This window comes from Adiantum capillus-veneris, chromosome 19 (genome assembly GCF_014529385.1).
Source record: "Adiantum capillus-veneris isolate H3 chromosome 19, ASM1452938v2, whole genome shotgun sequence".
Classification (NCBI taxonomy): domain Eukaryota; kingdom Viridiplantae; phylum Streptophyta; class Polypodiopsida; order Polypodiales; family Pteridaceae; genus Adiantum; species Adiantum capillus-veneris.
Genome location: NC_140949.1, coordinates 107,218,756 through 107,237,171, shown reverse-complemented (window position 1 = coordinate 107,237,171; position 18,416 = coordinate 107,218,756).

The window sequence follows — 18,416 nt, the reverse complement described above, 5'->3', positions numbered from 1 at the left end:
CTCCTGTATCATTGCTTGATTGAAGCGACTTGCTCTCTTCTAATTGTACTGTAATCGTAGGAAGAATTGTAAGAATTCAAGCGGCGATGCATTGACAGCAGTTTTGTTGTTCTTCTTTGGGATCCATTTCTTTGTGATTATTGGCTGTTTTGTTGCTGACGCTCGTTTGGGAACCCATACTTGCCTGTGCTTCGTTTGTGTTTGAAGAGACTTCTTTGGGATCCACCTTTTTGTGTGAGTCATTAGGGAATTTCGGAGGTCATTTGGAGGGCCTTCTAAGAAAATGTATTTTTTGCACTCTCTCTCTAGAAAAAATGGCAAATAATAGAGCTGGGTCTTTCATAGTAAAAGTTCAAAAAGTGTACTTTAAGTAGATTCCTTACTCTTCTGAACATTCGTTCATAGTGATTGAGGGATAATCCTCTTTTCAGTTGCATTGAATGAACCTCGTCAATATGGAGGGAATGAGGCTAACATGGAGGGACGAAGGCGCAACCGCTATTCACTTTCCATTAAACCTGCACATTTGGCTAATGGCGCACTCCTCAAATGGCACAAATTTTACCCAGAAACGAGCCAAATATCACCTTCACATTGATTTGGACAATGAGTACCAACCATTGATTAAGCGCAGTAAAACAAACACACATATACCTCCCGCTTCCATAGACACGCTCAGAGCTCAGGGAGCTAAACACATAGATATCTGGACGAGAGGCTCTCTCTACCCTAAGAATCCAATGACTAATGCGTCTCCACCGTTTGTCAATCCTACAAGCTTATTGACCTTTGCTGGTGATGGAGAAAAGGGCCTTCTGGGTTATTGTAAATCTCTTACAAGAGAAGCTGAAACTTACAAGGGCATTCTCCAAGCTCAACAATGTGAGATTGTTCGCCTTTCACATTTACATTCTACAGATTAGGTTACCATTTTGCAACATAGAACAGAGGTACAAGAACTGAAAGGAAAGGTGCGAAGTTGTCAAATGAAGGACACCATCTTGGGTGGTCGTATCCAAAAGAAGAAATTGCGCAATCTTGAAACATTGCAGGTTGCATCAGGAGGTCTCAAGAAAAGAATCCGAGCATTAAGGTGATGCTTCTTGGTTGGCTACATTGTCTTAGTTAAGTAATCTTTTTGTTTTTTCTTGTTATGCATTGTTTTCATGTGCCTAAATAGTGTTAGTGAAGCAAATTTTTTGTTATTTACTTATGCATTGTCTTCATGTAGAGATTCAATCTATCCTGACAAGGAAAACATTGACCCCAAAGCCAATATAGGAAAGAGATTGAAGCCACTTATAAGTAGAAGCCTGGAAGCAGATATAGTACATGACAAGAAGTTTAAGGTCCTACAACGAAATGTAGTGGACCGCTTTATTTCAGAGAACTCAGTGCCTGCAAAAGAGATACAAGGCACACTTGATTCACTTGGTGTAAGCAAAAGAGGATATTCGGCTATCCAAAAGTTTGTCTCATCCATCTTTGTTAAGAAGGGTATAAAATCCAAACTTCTACCATCAGCCTCAAGTGTTTGGAAAGAGAGGCTTCAGCTTAACGAGGCACAGGGAGACTATCTTGGACAGCCCTTTCATATTAAAGCAACTTACAGTGGCCATGGAGCAAACATGGCATATGATGAGTTCAATAATATTTTTATGGACTCGTGGATATTACAGAAGAGAATGGTGGAGTTTTACAACATCACATTTGAAGAGTCACGAGGGGTATTACATTTTGTGTTAAAACTGGATGAGTGTGAGCTTGTTAAAGAGAAAAATCTATAGCGTGTTACTATTACTTTAATGAATAGAGCCCTCTCAAAGTGTCCTAGTGATGATCCTTTATATTTTAGTGTTCAATCAGAATCTAACATATGGTGGCTTCGTGCGTTTGAGGTAAGCGAGATTCTCAGGTAAGCTCAAATGTTCACATCTACTTAAGTCTCATTTATTTTGTGTTGCAGGTAAAGAAAGAAGATCATGAGATTCTATATTGGGTGTTCCATCGGGCTAATATTCCGGAGGTGATTGATCGACAGACTAACCAGGGAGAGGTACTACGTCTAGATGGAAGGGGAGACTTTCAAGTTCAGTGGCATCTTGCAGGTGACCTCAAAACATTAAAGTGCATGTATAATTGTGGAATGGGTGCAATGGCAAAGTCGCAGTGTTTGTTCTGCATGGAGCCTGCAAAGGTCATGGACCCAAAGTGGTGGAGAAAATCTCCAACACATCACATTGAGGATCCTGCTTTTCCACCGGTTTTGAAAATACCACTTGTGAATGTCCACATTTGTACAATGCATGCCCTTTGTAGAATTGTGGAGAAATTGGTCTACTTATATATCGGGTTTGCTTGGAAGATTAAGAACTCGGCAGAACGACAAGTAGCCCTGCAGTGCTTAGAAATGGTACTGTCGGATATGGGGCTTCATGGTGGCAATGTGAAAATCCAGCGGGATGAAAAGAGATCAACTGCTGAGAAGGATGTCCCATGCAAACCATCCATCGGTGGGATGAAGGCACGGAGGTTTTTATCTAAACCCCAAGGTACAAGAGATCCGAAGCTAACAAAACATGGAAAAATATATAACACATCTTATGTTAGCAAGGTAGAGTATCAGAGCTGGAAAAAGCTACATATTGCAGTCAAAGACCAAGAACCAACTACTCGTAACGCGAAGGCTGAGGTTTGGCGATCAATAGACATCCTATTTTTGATGTGCGACAAAGATGACTCGTCACAAGGTGATATGAAAAAGTTCAAGGAGAATCTCAACCTTCTGAAAAAATCATTCAAGACAGCATGGACAGACACCCAGATTACTCACTACATGGTATTATCGTGTATTTCATTCTCTCTTATGTGCAAATATGTGAGTGTAAAACATTCTAACTAATCTGTTTTCATATCCAGCACATCATCTTCAATCATTTACCATATTTTATACAAAAGTATGGGAACCCGGCAATATGGAATACCCAAGGGATGGAAAAGTCTCATTACATGGCAAGAAATGCTTATTTCAGGCACACACGACATGGTGGCTCTCGAATCAAGGCTAACAATTTGAGAGAACTATTTGAATGGTTCTATTGTAGAATCATTCATCGAATGCAGGCAAAAGAAGTCTTGGAAAATTCAGCAACAGCAGAAGCCATCAGACATTTACAACAACAAAAAGTTAAAAGATCAATGGCATACAACAAGTCCGGAGCTCGTGAAAGTCAACGAAGGTGGAGAGAGACAATGGTGTATGTGAATCACAAGTGGGAATCACAAGTGGAGAAAGATACTCTGAGTGGATGACATTGTACAAAATTTATGTAATACATGATCTTATACAATTGCTACTTGAAGTGTATCAAGATTTTGAAGGTTCAATTTTGTTTTTTGGCACGTCACCCTTGTAACGAATCATGAGATGTTTGCCATACTCTAAAAGTTCATCTGGGTTTTGTCTACCAAGAGCTAGTGCCATTGCTGTGTAGGTGTAGTAATACGCTGCCCGACCACCTGTATAGCCCGGGCAGTAACCAAAACAATCTCTAGCAAACACTTTGTCCACAAGAATGAATTTATCTGCACTTTTGGGCAGCACGGGTCCACCCAAGAAGCGTGATAGTGTCTTGAATGTGTAAGTTGCTATTGAACCCTCTTGTGACATGGAATTGTGAAAAACTAGTATCGGTGACTCGCAAAGCTTTGAAAGGTACTGCGCTAGGTCCGCATCCCTTCCACGATACTCTCGAGTCCGCCGCCGAAGGAAGTCATCCTTGTCAGCAATCCAAGACTGCACATATCATGTCAGAAGTGACACAAAGAGAGAGAGAGAGAGAGAGAGAGAGAGAGAGAGAGAGAGAGAGAGAGAGAGAGAGAGAGAGAGAGAGAGAGAGAGAGAGAGAGAGAGAGAGAGAGAGAGTTACCATGAAGCTCTCATCCTGCAGAAAGAGGTTTTCCTGCCACAGGTCTACAGATGTAGTTGACCCCTGACCTGAATGGTTAAACCAATCCTCCACTTCTTTGTTACTTGTTGATGGTCTTAGGCTTTGTCTTATTGCTTGGAAGGTGGCTTCATCAGGTAGTGTCTCCTTGTATTTTTCAGCTTTCTCAAAGCATCTTCGGAGGCATTCCATTGGATTGCTGGATGTTTCCATTGCCTCATCATCACTACTATCCTCTGAAACAAATCCACTCCTCTCCTCTTGGACTCTGGAAATAATAGCCAGGGAGAAATCCTCCCTTAAATAAAAGATGCTTTGCACATCATGTAAGAAGATATAGGTCCTGTCTCCAATCCTGAAGTCAGGCACAGCAGGCAACATCATCTGAGCATGCTTCTCAGTGAAGTTACTGACATCCAATGGAAGTTTGATTTCTGTGGTTTTCACAGAGAGCATCTTACTTCTTTGTACTTCAATTGCCTCAACCTCAAGGTCGACTGTATCTTCAACCTCCTCGACTTCTTGTATATGAGTTGTCTCCTCGCATTCTTCATCAGGTGCTGCATCCTGCTCCTCTAACACCTCATCAGGATTCTGCATGAGGAATCCAAACAGGATGTTCAGGTAAATCATAAAGCCAAAGGCTTCCTGAATGAGTTTGCATTCTTTTTGGTGCAAAGGGCAGGCTGAATGTCGGCAAGAAGGTGGTAATTACCTATACTTCTTCAGTCCCTGTCCCTTTCCACCACAGTCATTTAAATGCACAAGAGTCATAGTGGGCAGAACAACCCTCACTACCTACACCATCACTTCAAACTTATCTCTGTAGGACTGCAAGAAATTACTGTGCTGAGCTAACAGGTCTTCAATGTCAAACTTTGGATTAAACATAGAATGAACTAGATCAAACTTGTCCCCAGCACCACAAGATGCTGCAAAATCAAACAGCCTCTCATCAGTTGCAGCTGGGTCTTCTAGAGAAGACACATCCTCTTTGGCTTTACATTTAGTTGCACAGGGACTACTTTCTAGCACATCTGCATCATCTGAGAAGTCTATATTCCTCTTTCTTGTATTTTTCTTGACAAGTACTGTACAGGGTGAGGGAGCCTTGTAGGGTGAGGGATCCTCTTGGCCTGGTGACCTCTATGATTGATCTTCACCAATTGAATCTTCTTCAGATATGTCCTGACAAAAGTCAACAGTTCTTTTGGCAGAAACATTAAGCAACTGAGCCTACAAAGGTTGAAATCCTGGCACAAGCTCTGGGTCTGGTTTCAACCTCTTCTGCCTACTGGACCTTAATCCTATTCATCAGGAAACATGACAAGTCTCTCTCTCTCTCTCTCTCTCTCTCCATATATATATATATATCTGTCTCTCTCCAAAGCACAAACAAAAACACACATAGTCTCTCTCTCTCTCTCTCTCTCTCTCTCTCTCTCTCTCTCTCTCTCTCTCTCCAAAGAACATTAAAAAAAAATACATAGACTCTGTGTGTGTGTGTGTGTGTGTGTGTGTGTGTGTGTGTGTGTATGTGTCTCTTTGTACTAAAGGCGCACAAGGATGACAACATACTTTTTGCAACTCTCTACGCGCGCCTTAAGTACAATTGAGAGAGAGAGAGAGAGAGAGAGTCATAACTATACTATAGGCGCGCGAAGAGAGCTGCAACCAGTGTTTGGTTGTCTCTGCGCGCCGTTAGTAACGGGGACAGAGAGGGGAGGGAGAGAGAGAGTGTGTATGTGTGTGTGTGTGTGTGTGTGTGTCTCTGTCTATGGAAGTATGTGTTGAGGTGTGTGTGTGTTAGACATAACGAAGGTCTGCGTCCTCAAGAGGTTTGGCCCTCTCTCTCTCTCCCTCTGCTTCTGAAATTTCCCTCTGCCTTTGCCTCTATCTCTCTCTCTCTCTCTGTTTCTGTCACAGTATATTGCATATCTAGCTCTATCTTAACAAACAACACACACATACAGTCACAAACACAACACACACACACACACACACACACACACACACACACACACACACACACACACACACACACACAGAAACAGACAAATATAACATACACACAAACACACAGAGACACAAATATAACATAAACACCAAAGACACACACACACTCACAAACCCAGAGACACACAAATCTAACATACACACACAAACACACACAGATACAGACAAATATAACATACACACACACAGACACACACAAACACACACACACACATACAGAGACACACACACACTCACAAACACACACACACACACACACAAATATAACTTACACACACACACACACACACACACACACACACACACACACACACACACACAGAGCCTCTCTCTCTCTCTCTCTCTATACTAAAGGCGCGTGTAGAGAGGCATAACCGGTGTGCATGTCTCTATGTGCGCCGTTAGTACTGTGCATCGACCATTGTATGTGTGAGTGTTATAGAGAGAGGATGTAAGGCGGGGGAAAGAGAGAGAGAGAGAGTGAGTCTTTCTTTTACCTTATACTAACGGCGCGCGGAGGTGTTTTTTGAGGTCAAAACATGCTCCACGCGCGCCTTTAGTAATGGGAGTCTCTCACTCTCTCTCTATTTAAATATGCTAAGCTATAGAAAGGAGAGAGAGAGAGAGAGAGAGAGAGAGAGAGAGAGAGACTCCTCTTTTTGTATACAGTGAAATGGCTAGAACAAAAGCCACTGCAAGGAAGGCAGGCAAGGGACCAGGATTAGCAGCTAAAGAAAGTAGCAGATCTACAACCCCAAAGAAAAGACCTGGAAAACCCAATAAAATTCTGAAAGGTCCAAGGGTGAAGAAGTTACAAACCTGCATGGGACTTTTCAGAGAAATTAGAAAGGCACAGAAATGTGTAGATTTATGCATACCAAAGCTGCCCTTTCAGAGGATGGTGAGGTCCATATGTGAAGAAGCTACCTGGGGCACCAAAAGGTGGAAGGTGGTGGCATTAATGGCTCTACAAGAAGCAGCAGAGGACTTCCTACTGGAGTACTTCAGTGACATCACCATTGTTGCAGCCCATGCCCACAGGGTTACTTTAATGGACAAAGATAGTGAGACACTGAAAAGAATAAGGTGGAGGTATGACAAACTACTGGTCCCCAATGTCTGCAGGGATAAGAAAATGAGGGAAATTTTGTTATACCCCCCTGAGCTAGTGCCACAACTCACAGTTGTAGATGTCACACATGATGTGAATACAAGGGCAAGGGCAGAGACTATTGCTCTCCAAACAGAGGACATGAGGGAAGCAGAGCTTAAGGAGAAAGCAAAAGTAGCAGTGGAGTCCCAGAGGCAAACAGAATGCAATGTGACCCTGTCCATAGAGGCAAGCAATCAAGAAACTCTACTTTCAATGAAGGATGGTTTGCTTGCAGAGATACCATTTGTAGATGGAGCCAGAAAGCTAGCTCTGGAAAAAGTGGACATTAATTTATTGCAGAATCCAGATGCTCAGATTTCAGACACAATTATCTATGCTTGTCTTAAGTAAGTGTTACTATCTTGCTAGCTTTGAAAACTCAGATAATAGGTTTGCTAACTCAGGTAAAGTCTCTACAGCCTGATCAAAAGTCAACTCCCACTACACACCCACACAGAGGTGTTTCTTCTTGATCCACAAATATCAGTGATTATTAGACAAAAGAACAGTCCATCTGGGACCTTTGAGAGTTGGTTTCTCCACTTTGCTATGCTGGAAGTTACTGTCATCATCTTTCCATATGAGAACAACCATCACTGGAGTCTCATATGCCTTGATGTTGACCAACCAGCAGTGTGGGTGTTCAATTCAATAAAAGGAACCCACCCTGAAATTAGGCTGTAAGTGTTTTGTATCAGAAAGTGTTTCTTATAGATATCCATGTAAATTTGAAGCCTCATGCTAACATCTTGACATTGCTTTGTGCAGTTGTATAAAGAGGTTGTTGCTTGCCTATGGCAAGCTATGTGGAAGGTATGAACTATACAAGGCCCCAATCAAAGATGTACCTGTCCCAAATCAAACCGATGGAAATTCTTGCGGCTGGAGATGTCTTCTCCATGCAGAATATGTCCTGCAAAGCTACTTTGCATTAAAACCTTTCATGACTAAGGTAACCATTTGGCAATGCATTCAGTTAGTTTTGGTTTAGTTTATAAAAGAATTCTCACCATGTGGTCTTTCAATTTTGCAGAGTGCTTTAAAAAACTACACATATGATTATTTGCAAAGATACCGGGTAAGTTTAATACAACACCTGCTTACTATGTCTAGCCCCAGAGAGCTTGAAGATAGCGGCTTGGATGACCGCACTATTGATCTAACAATACATGACGTGCCACCACGACAAACCCCTGCATCCGATACAGTGGAATCACAACGGGCCGAGGGGGTCATATCAGCAGAAGATGAAAGAGCCGAGGATGAGGAAAGGTCAAATGAGCATATGGAAGGTGCTAGTGTACAACCAGAGGAGACAATGAAAGAGCCAAGTCAGCCAGTGGAGGAGCCAAAAGAGCCTATGGCTGAAACCCAAGATGAGGAAAGCATGCCTATAGATGAGCAAAAAGATATGGATGAGGAAAGCAGGCCTAGGGATTGGCAAACTGATATGGATTAGGCAAGGATGTATGAGGCAAGCCGGTCAACCGAGGGAGAGGAAAAGACCTTGGAGGAAACCTTGAATGAGGCAGAAAGTGCCATGGGGGAGACCCCTAATGAAGATGTGAATCATGACTATGAAGATGTGAATGATGAAGCTAAAGCAGAGGAGAGCAACAACGACATCAACACTACAGAGACCCAGTATGGACCCTTGCTACCTATAGATACGGTTGTTCCGGTAATGTCTATTCAAGTATGGCAAAATATGTTCAGCTTCTAACTACTGATATGTACTTGTCAACTTTTACAGAGGTTGATTATCTTGGACGTCAATGGATTGCTGCTGATGCGCGTGCCTCTCGGTGACACAGAACCCTTTGAGAATTTGCAAACGTTTTGGATGGGAACTTGTAGAGTCATGGTTCATCCAGGAACCAAGGAATTTATTCAGTTTCTTCTTCCGCGCTTTAGAGTTGCCATATGGTCTTCAATGCAAAGGCAAAACTTGTCGCCACTAGTTACAATAGTTTGCAGTGTATGCGACGCTCACACGTCAAATTTTGCCTTTTTGTATGATCAAAGAAAATGCGTTACCGTTGAGGGCCACTACCACCCTAAAAAACCACACTTACCTCTTTTGTACAAACCGTTTAGCCAAATCGGTGTACCCTTTGATGCAACTAATACACTACTGATTGATGATACTCCTGAAAAGGAAGAACTAAATCCGCCGGGAACAACTATCTCACCACCTTCTTTCGAGGGGCATTCCTTCGATTTTTACCTTGAAGACATTCTGATTCCAAACGTACAGAAATTGTATCTCAGTCCATTGTTCACGGATGAGTTTGTACTTTCTAATGAATTAAGATGACTCTTCTATCATGTCTTTGTCTTGTCTAACATTGAGAGAGAGAGAGAGAGAGAGAGAGAGAGAGAGAGAGAGAGAGAGAGAGAGAGATTTGACAAGGTAAAGAAATGTATTTCAAGCACACTTTTTCAAAGGGCACAATTGACAAATGAGCTCAATAAACTTCATGTATTGAAAGTCATTTGTATACACTTGGGTTCACAAAAATATTTGTTACATTGACACTACTTCAACCCAACCATCCAACTCTTTGCACAAAATATCTTTTTCCCTTCGCCGCATCACCTTATGGCTAGCTAGGAAAAAGGAAAAATTTGAAAGGTCCCTGTCCATTGACTCTTCAATTATGTCATGCCGCAAATGCTGAAGACTGCATAGCTCCCTTATTGTAACCACCAACAGTAGGCCATGCTCTTTATCAATCACTTCCACATCCACAGCATGATTATCTTCCAAACCTGCAGAAACCTGGTCCATAGGAATGTACTTACCATTGAGCATTTGTGATCGCATATACCAAAACGAGAGTAACAGTGATTGGCTTGCAATCATGTACTTGACAACTAGAGTATCAAGCGCGACCTCGCACTGTAAACCAATCTCTTCCTTTACATACCATCCTCTGTCAAGAAGTTTGTCACAGGATGACTGCTGAAATGACTTGCACATGAACATAGTTTTCGTAACACGGATGTTGTAGCTATGAAACAACTCTATGAAGAGTGCAACAGGACAAAAATTTGCAATTCTAACCAGTTTGGTGGGAATAGAGCTACGTAGAGACCTCTGTATATCCTTGTAGAGCTTACTTCGCATTGCCTCCACCATTGTTTCCTCGGGAACTGGCCAGTCCACAGTGTTCCAATCGGTTGGTAGAGGCACTTTCACCAACATGCCATTCTTATTCCCTGAGCTGAGTTGGTAGAAGTGGTCATAAAAAAATATTCCCTCATCAGCGAGTCTTTTGCTGCTCCTCCCTGAATACTGTAGAGAACCAATGTGGGCATGAACAACATGGAAGAGGCCTATTATGCACTCCACATGCTCCCATTGCTCATAAGAAGAGGGATAAACATCTGCAATATATATAAGAAGAGTTAAACTAAGAGTATCAATAAGTAAAAATGACAAATCTAATGTAATTGAGCTGTGAAGAATGGAGACATTGCTCATAATAAGCGGGAGAAACATTGAAAAATATATAAGAAAAGTTATAATGAGAGTATCAGTAAGTTCACATGTCAAGAGTACTTACAATTGCAACGTGGTTGATGTATATCTGATTCATTTCCACCGTTTGCTATCACCTCTGGATGGGTAAACACATGCTGAACAAGAACTTCCTTTACAGATCTTTTGCCGATTTCAACTTTGAAATCCAACACTCTGGCCTTCCATGCTGAGCGATAAACGTTGATACCACTAGACCTCTTGGGTCTTCTTGGTTGCATGAGGACCCATGAACCTTTGTTTATCCTTTGTCCAACCCATTGGTTCTCTGCACTTATTGAAGTTGATATTGTAATTGAGGATATGCTACTACTTGGCCTTCTAGGCAAAGTGCAGCTGTTGGTTGTTGGTGTGAGAGACAGTAAACACCTAGAGCTTCTTGGGCGAGAAGACGTGGAAGCCATAGCTCTCAGAGAAAAGCTTTAGTGGAGGGAGATTCACTTTGAAAGCATTCTAATGGAGGGAAAGTGTTTTAGAATTCCAATATCTTGTGCGGGCTTAATGGTCACCCTCTAGTACGTTAATGACCATAAGAGAATATCAGAAGTGGGACCACATGCAAGCATCTAAAAGCTCGGTAAAAGGAAGGAAATTACGATGCTACAATCCTAGATTCGTGAAAGTTTTATGCTATTTTCCTATTTTTTGAGTCTTTCCACGTACTTTCCTACGTAACGTAGCCTTCGTGCTCATTGGACGCGCTCTATTTTTCTCTCTCTTCATATGGCCCTCCAAATGACCTCTGAAATTTCCTAATGCGACAGTGGTCTTTGCTTCAGCCCTTGTACGCTTGGTTGGGGACGGGATTCAGGCTTTGAAAGTTGATACTATGGTTGTTTTGGAATCCAAATGAATTCCTGACTTTTTCGTGCTTGAATCAACTTCTTTGGAGCCCAAACCCGAGTTGTGAAAGCTTGCAATTTTGTGATATTCTTACCCGTTTGTGCACGCTTTCATTGCTTTTGTTTTGGTGTTGGATCTTGTGATTTGTCATTTGAGATCTTTGTCTTCTTGATCCATATATGTTTTTGGCCGATCTGGCTTTTTGGTATCCAGATTTGTTGAGCTTTTTGGCCTTGACTTGTTGTCCTGTTATTTTGACCTGTCATGGTTGTTGCTAAAGGGGTTGGTGATAGTGATGGCCTGAGGTGATGATAGGGGATGTCGTAAGATTCATCACTATCGCTACTATCCTCAACAAGATTGACTTCTTGTACTTTCCCTTGATTTTTTGGCTGGTAGTGGAAAGTTACTATCTGTTTGCTCGTGGGTGGTAGTTTCTTGGAGGACTTTTCTAGCCCATTGATTAGAGCATTGTTAGCTCATTGCTCTCGTCGTATTCCTCCTAGCTGAGTCTTTGCATCCTTATTCGGAGCCATGTATGAGGATGCTTGTGGTGGCTGTGTCTTCACGGAGGAATTTGGAATCCACTTTTGATGCACTTTATTCGTGTAGCGATGACATTGATTCCCGGGTCATTGATCTTCTTGAAGCTCGAAGTGTTCTACAGAGTCATAGAACTCGTCGTCTTCTTCATCTTTTGATTCTTCACATTTCTTTGTTTGCTCCTTATGTCGAGAGCTTGTTGATGTCTGGTTCTCTTCGTTTTCCTGGATTACACTCACTGCAAAATAAGGAACGACATCATAGCCATTTTCATCACAAAACTTTGTTGTGAGAGCATCCTCCACGGCGCACACGTCCAGAGTAGCCAAGATGTGTTCCCATCCAAAAGGCTCTAACTCTTCTTCAGGAAATGGTTCTGGGATATTGTCCATATCCTCTATAACCCACTCTAAGATACATTCCTCACGTTTCAAGCTACCACATTGTGAAGCTCCACACATCCACAGTTCTTTAGGCTTACCTAACCAAGCTGGAAGTTCTGATCCTGCTACTGTGGCGGAATCAAACTCCTCAACCGGTGTTCTCGTCACATCCCTATAGCTATGGTCCCTCAAGTTTATCTTTGTTATGGTTTCCATATGTCTCAGGTATATATGGTCATAACCCCAATCTTGGACCATTTTCAATTGTCGCATGAATGGTCTTCCCAGAATGATGTCATAGTTGTTCTTCTTGCCAAAGTCGACAACATCAAAAGTGTGTTCATATTCAATGCCACAAGAAGTAACAAGTACTTTTTCTAGCAGTCCTAGGGGCTTTTCCTTGTGTCCGTCTGCAAGCTGCAGGGTCATTCGTGTGGCTATCAAGGCAGATTTTCCCCATTTTTTCCAAACCTCTTTGGTTGCAATGGCCACACCAGCTCCATTGTCAAGGATTTCCATGGTTTTTACATTATTGAATTCCACAGGAAGGGTGGTGTTTCCATATTCTCCCTCGTAATACTCGCCTACCTTGTTTAATGGCACTGGCCTAGTATTTAGTTGAGGCATTTCAAGCTCTTTGATGCCTTCCTCGATTTGAGTCATTGGGGTTTTACACCAAATTTCTCTAGACATTTACCCACATTAGCCCACATGTTTGGTCTTATTCTGAGCAACTCGGCTAACATTATTGTACAGGTGGCTGGGGTAGATAGAATATCTACTAGCCCCTTTGAATCGATGGCTTTGTTGGGAGACAGTCTCTGTGATGGGACTGCAACCACATCTGACTTGGTCTCGTACTCTCCCATGTAGGACGGTAGTGTTCTTAGCGAATGGGGTTGACTATCCATAGATTGCACAGATCCTTTGTCACCCCAATACGATCGCACGTCTAGATTCATTTGAGATCCAGTCTCAAATTCCTCTATTGGTGGTAGAAACACTCCTCGTTCATCACCAGTCTTGTCTACTCGTCTTCTTAGGTCATCGGCTTCATTGGCCTCTCTGACTTGTTTCCACAATTCATCAAGACCATCTATCGATTTACAATCCTCAGGTATAGCTTGGTGAAATCCCTCGAAAGAGTTATCCGTGGTATTCAGTACTATCCTTGGTTCTAATGCTGGGTCTTTGAGGTTTGGTCTGTGCTCATGACTAGAATCTGGCTCTTTTAGTTCCTGGTTTGGTGGGATTACTTGTGTAGGCATGACACGGATCACATCCTCAGGTTTTGCAACTGGTGGTTCTAGTAAAGCTTGGGCTATATGAAGCATTTTTTGGCACATTTCAAACCATTGCTTTTCTAGTTCCGCATAGGGATATGTCATCCACCTGTGTTCTTGGGTTTGGTTGTTTTTGAGCCTCACATCATAAGCTTTCAAGAGGGCATCTAATGTCTCATTAACCTTCTCTGCCAACACAGATCCTCATGAACTAGCACTTCTCGGTTTCTCATCCGTGGATGGTTCTTCTAGAGGTTTAACCATCTGTGTAAGAGAAGGTGCCTCCTTTTCCTCATGTTGTTTTATCTTCTTTTCAGCTTCGGTAAGCTTCTCAGCTAGGGATTTTTGCTCTCGTTCCCTGCATGCTTTCATCCTAGTCTATCTAGCTTTCCAACTATTTCGTTTGCTCTTGGTTTTCTGACTAGGTTCGTCTGTCTTTGGTCCATCATCTGTCTTTGGACTCGTGTCACTTTCCGTGTTCTTTGTCTCTGGATTCTCATTAGCTTTCTTTTGAGCTTGTGCTCTCGTAACCACTTGAACTGGTATGACATTTTCATTTTCTGAGCTACTAGGGAGCTGAACAATCCCTGATATATTTGTCGTGATTTTCCTGATTTGGTTTGGTTTTTTTGGGAAATCGGGGATCAAGTGAGTGATGCCACACTCAAGACAATAGGCATTTACTTCAGTGATCTCCGTATGAGGACATTGTTTGACCAAGTGGTTGTCACGACTTTTGTGACAACCTGTCTCTGGTTGAGGAGATTCTTTTAGCATTTCCTCTTGGCTATAAGCAAGCTTTGACCTAAATAAGCCGCTATTTGCAATGAATCGCAATGTCCTTTCGTCCATTTCATATCTTCTTTCTTTCGACTGAAACCCAGTAGGTGGAGGTTGTACCGGCCTCACCACTCCATGTGTTTCTCTCACATTTTGTTGCTCCGAAGGGTAGTACTCACTTTGGTTGCGATACCACATTGTAGGTGGTACTGGCATTGGTTTATTTGATTCTTCCATCATTGGCATGTATCTCATGTCTACCGGCATTCTAACACCTAGCAGTGGAGGTTGTTGTCCTAAGACAAGCTGTGGCCTTAAAACTCCTACTGGTCCTGGCGCATTCCCCTTAATGTATCTAGGTGGAGTAGGTGCTTCTGGAACAGGTTGTACATACCTCTCCCTAGCATTTTCCATGCTATAATAGCACTCTTCCCCCGTATGGTTCGTCCATTTTCTCTCAATTTCACACCACTTAGGCTCTCCCGAATCAGACCTTACAAGAGGAATCAACCTCTTGACCAAGTCGTCGATAAGCTTTTCTTGATCAATAGGTGCCGTTGGCTTGGCAATGGACTCACTTATCTGTGAAACATTGTGCTGAGAGGATGTGTCATCTCCTTGACTCTTTAAGTCCTTTTCTTCGTATGCCTCACAGTTATCCACTAGATAAAGAGCTTCTTTGATCAACTCGTTTAGCGTCATCCTCCTTATCATATGAAGATCCTTCTGAAGGCCCGCATCTCTCATTCCCTGGATAAATATCAGCATCAGTCGTGCTTGCGTAGGTAATTCCACTCTCGGACAGAGCTTAACATATCTCTTGAGCCGTAATGATGCTTTGCGTACTGATTCATTCTCTTTCTGTTTGAATCTATGGATTTGGGAGACCGTGTTGTGAGCAATTCCTTTTGGCGAGAATTCTTCAATAAACTCCTCAAACAGCTCATCTAGGGTCTCAAAATCCCATTTTTCCACCGAGTCGAACCATGTAGCTGCATCATCTTCTAGAGTCAATCCAAATCCCGCAAACTGTGTCACAAAATCTGAAACTTCCTCTGCTCTAATCACTCTTCTAAAAGCCGCTACGTGATCTCTCGGATCTTTATCTCTGGAGTATTTTTTGTTTACCCATTTCTGGACTTGGGATGGTCTAACTCGTCGATTGTCTACAAGTCTACCAGAGACTCTCCCAATCCTTCTCTCGTTATCGCTCTTGAAGGGAATCCTGGTGGCTCTCTTCTTGGAACCCCTATAGGAATTCTCGTGTTTGGTGGAGGCATTTGTGGTCCTTCATTGACCAAATATCCACCTCTTTCTAGTACAGCCTGTGGATTTGTGCTTTCTACAACTCTGTATTCTCGTCCATACTTGTCGACAACTATAGATCTCCATTGACAGTCGACTCCGTATGTGTAGACATATAAGAGCTTGTAATCCGTTATCTCTTCTAGGTATGGATCTGAGCACCTATAAATATTGACCTCATTGTCGTCAATGTATCTATATAGCCCTTCACTCTCATGACCAATCATCCAAACTCTCTCAACAAGATGGGTCTTTATCAATTGCAAGTTTGGAAGATCCATTGTGGGAGGATATTCCTCTATCGTAGGGATCTCCAAGCTTGTGTAAGTTGCGTTTGAATCTAGGGTAGACATGATTTCTGGGCTTAAGAGCTTTTGCTTGGTTCGAGTAGACTTAGTCCACTGTGTTCAAGTTCTTTGGTTAGGGAAAAGTCGAAACTATGTCCAAAACCGCAACCGTTTCGTCACAATTCTCGTAAATTGTCGCTTTCAGACACCCCTAACTTGCGGATGAATTTTGAGGCCTCAAACGAAGTTTTTTTCAAAGTTTTGCTCTAAGATCTGCAGAGCCGCTCTCAGGCTACGTTTTAATATAAAAACTTTTTCGATTCGATACCATTTGTGAAAGTTATGGCCAAAACAGTGAAATGCAGTTTAGACTGGTCAAAATGAGTCCAAATTCGATTTTGAAAAAAGATTTGGGATCTCTGTGACACTGTGAACACTTCTGTACGGTCAAAAGTACACTTGGACCCTAAAACTGGCCTAGAGACATCCTACGCGTAGGATGTCTTTTTGCTCAGAATTTAACAAAATTTGGTCCAGAGACTCCCCTTAAGTCTAGCAACACAATGGTATGCTCAAAATTTCATTTGGTCCTAAAAATCGCCTTGAGACATCCTACGCGTAGGATGTCTTTTTGCTCAAAATGACTTGAAATTTTCACCCCAGCTTCTCCTTGATGTGCTGATCACAGTGGTGTGCTCATAGGTTGGTTTGGAGTCCTAAATCAAGCTGCTGGAGACATCCTACGCATAGGATGTCTAACTGCTCAGATTTTGTCCAAACTTGATCCCAAGATTCTCCTAGTGCTCAGCAACCCAATGGTATGCTCAAAATTTGATTTGAAGTGTTAAATCATGGTGAAGACATCCTACGCGTAGGATGTCTAAGTGCTTAGAATTGCCCCAAACTTGAGCCACAGCTTCCCCTTGATTTCAGCAACCCAATGCTATGCTTAGATTTTAATTTGGATGTCAAAAGACCCCAAAACTAGTTGTTCTAGCCTTTTTCAGTCAAAAGTGCTAAAGTCTGTTCAATATTCCTTTCACTGATCCAAATGAGATGAAATTTATCACATGCACTCATTACAACATTTAGAACATGCCTATGGAGTCATCCTATGGTTTGGTCTCAAAATTAGGCCTTGGACACAATTTGGGTAGGATGTCTGGCAATTCTCGTCTTTTGGCTTTGATCTGTCAAAATTTGGTCAAATTTCCACTTTCCAGATGAAAATAGGGTAAAACCTACCTTTTGAACACACCGGTCAACTCAGAATTTCAAAATTTCCACCAGATCACCTTGTAGACATCTTACGCGTAGGATGCGTAGGATGTCTACTGCTGATTTTTTCAGACTGAAGTGTCCCTGATGCTTCCTTATGCTCTCAGAAAGTGCAAGTATGCTTCACAATTGCAAAAACATGCAAAAATCACTCAATTAAGCCTTTGCTGAATTTTTACGTTTTTTGACTCCGCCTTTTGGCTTTTGGTCAACAAAAATAGAGAAAAACACCCAAGTCAATATGTTACTAGGGTAAAACCTACCTTCTGAACACACTGGTGCAGTCAGAATTTTCAAATTTGGTCTCCAGAACCCCCTTGAGACATCCTACGCGTAGGACATCTATGTTTACAGAATTGCAGGTTTTCTTCACAGAACCCTTGCAAATGCTCTTTTATATGCACAACATCAGTCAGTCATATGCACTCTTTTATATGCACAACATGAGTCAGTCATACAAAAATATCCACAAAAGCTTGTTTAATGCATTTTTACCCTCAAAAGCACACTTTTCTGTGATTTCAAATGCAATCAAGCACTTTAGCAAATAATTCAATGGTGAATAGCTCTAGATCAGAATCAGATCACTTACCTAAAGCTACTCCTACAAATCATATGGGGTTTTGCATCTATGAGTAGAAAAACGCTTCACTACCACACACGGACTAGTAAATGCTTTTATCACCTCACAAATCACTCGACCACCAACAAATACTCTATTCCACAGATCCTAACTAAACCTATCTAGTCGCAGACCCTCGGCAAGACACACGCTTCCTTGCTATCCACTTGATCGCGGAATATCCTCTTTCGGACCCACTTAAGAAAAACGCTTTCTTTAGCCGAAACTAAATCAAGCAACCATCATACGAGTGTTAGTAGGAAACCTACTTTCCTTGTGTCCCCGGCAGCGGCGCCAATTTTGGACGGGAGCGACTCACACACCCATGAAGTGCATGCAAACACTACCTAGATCAACATAATGTCAATCGAGGACACAGATGACACGATAGGCACACGGAGGAAATCTCTTAAGCTTGTCAAGCTGAGACCA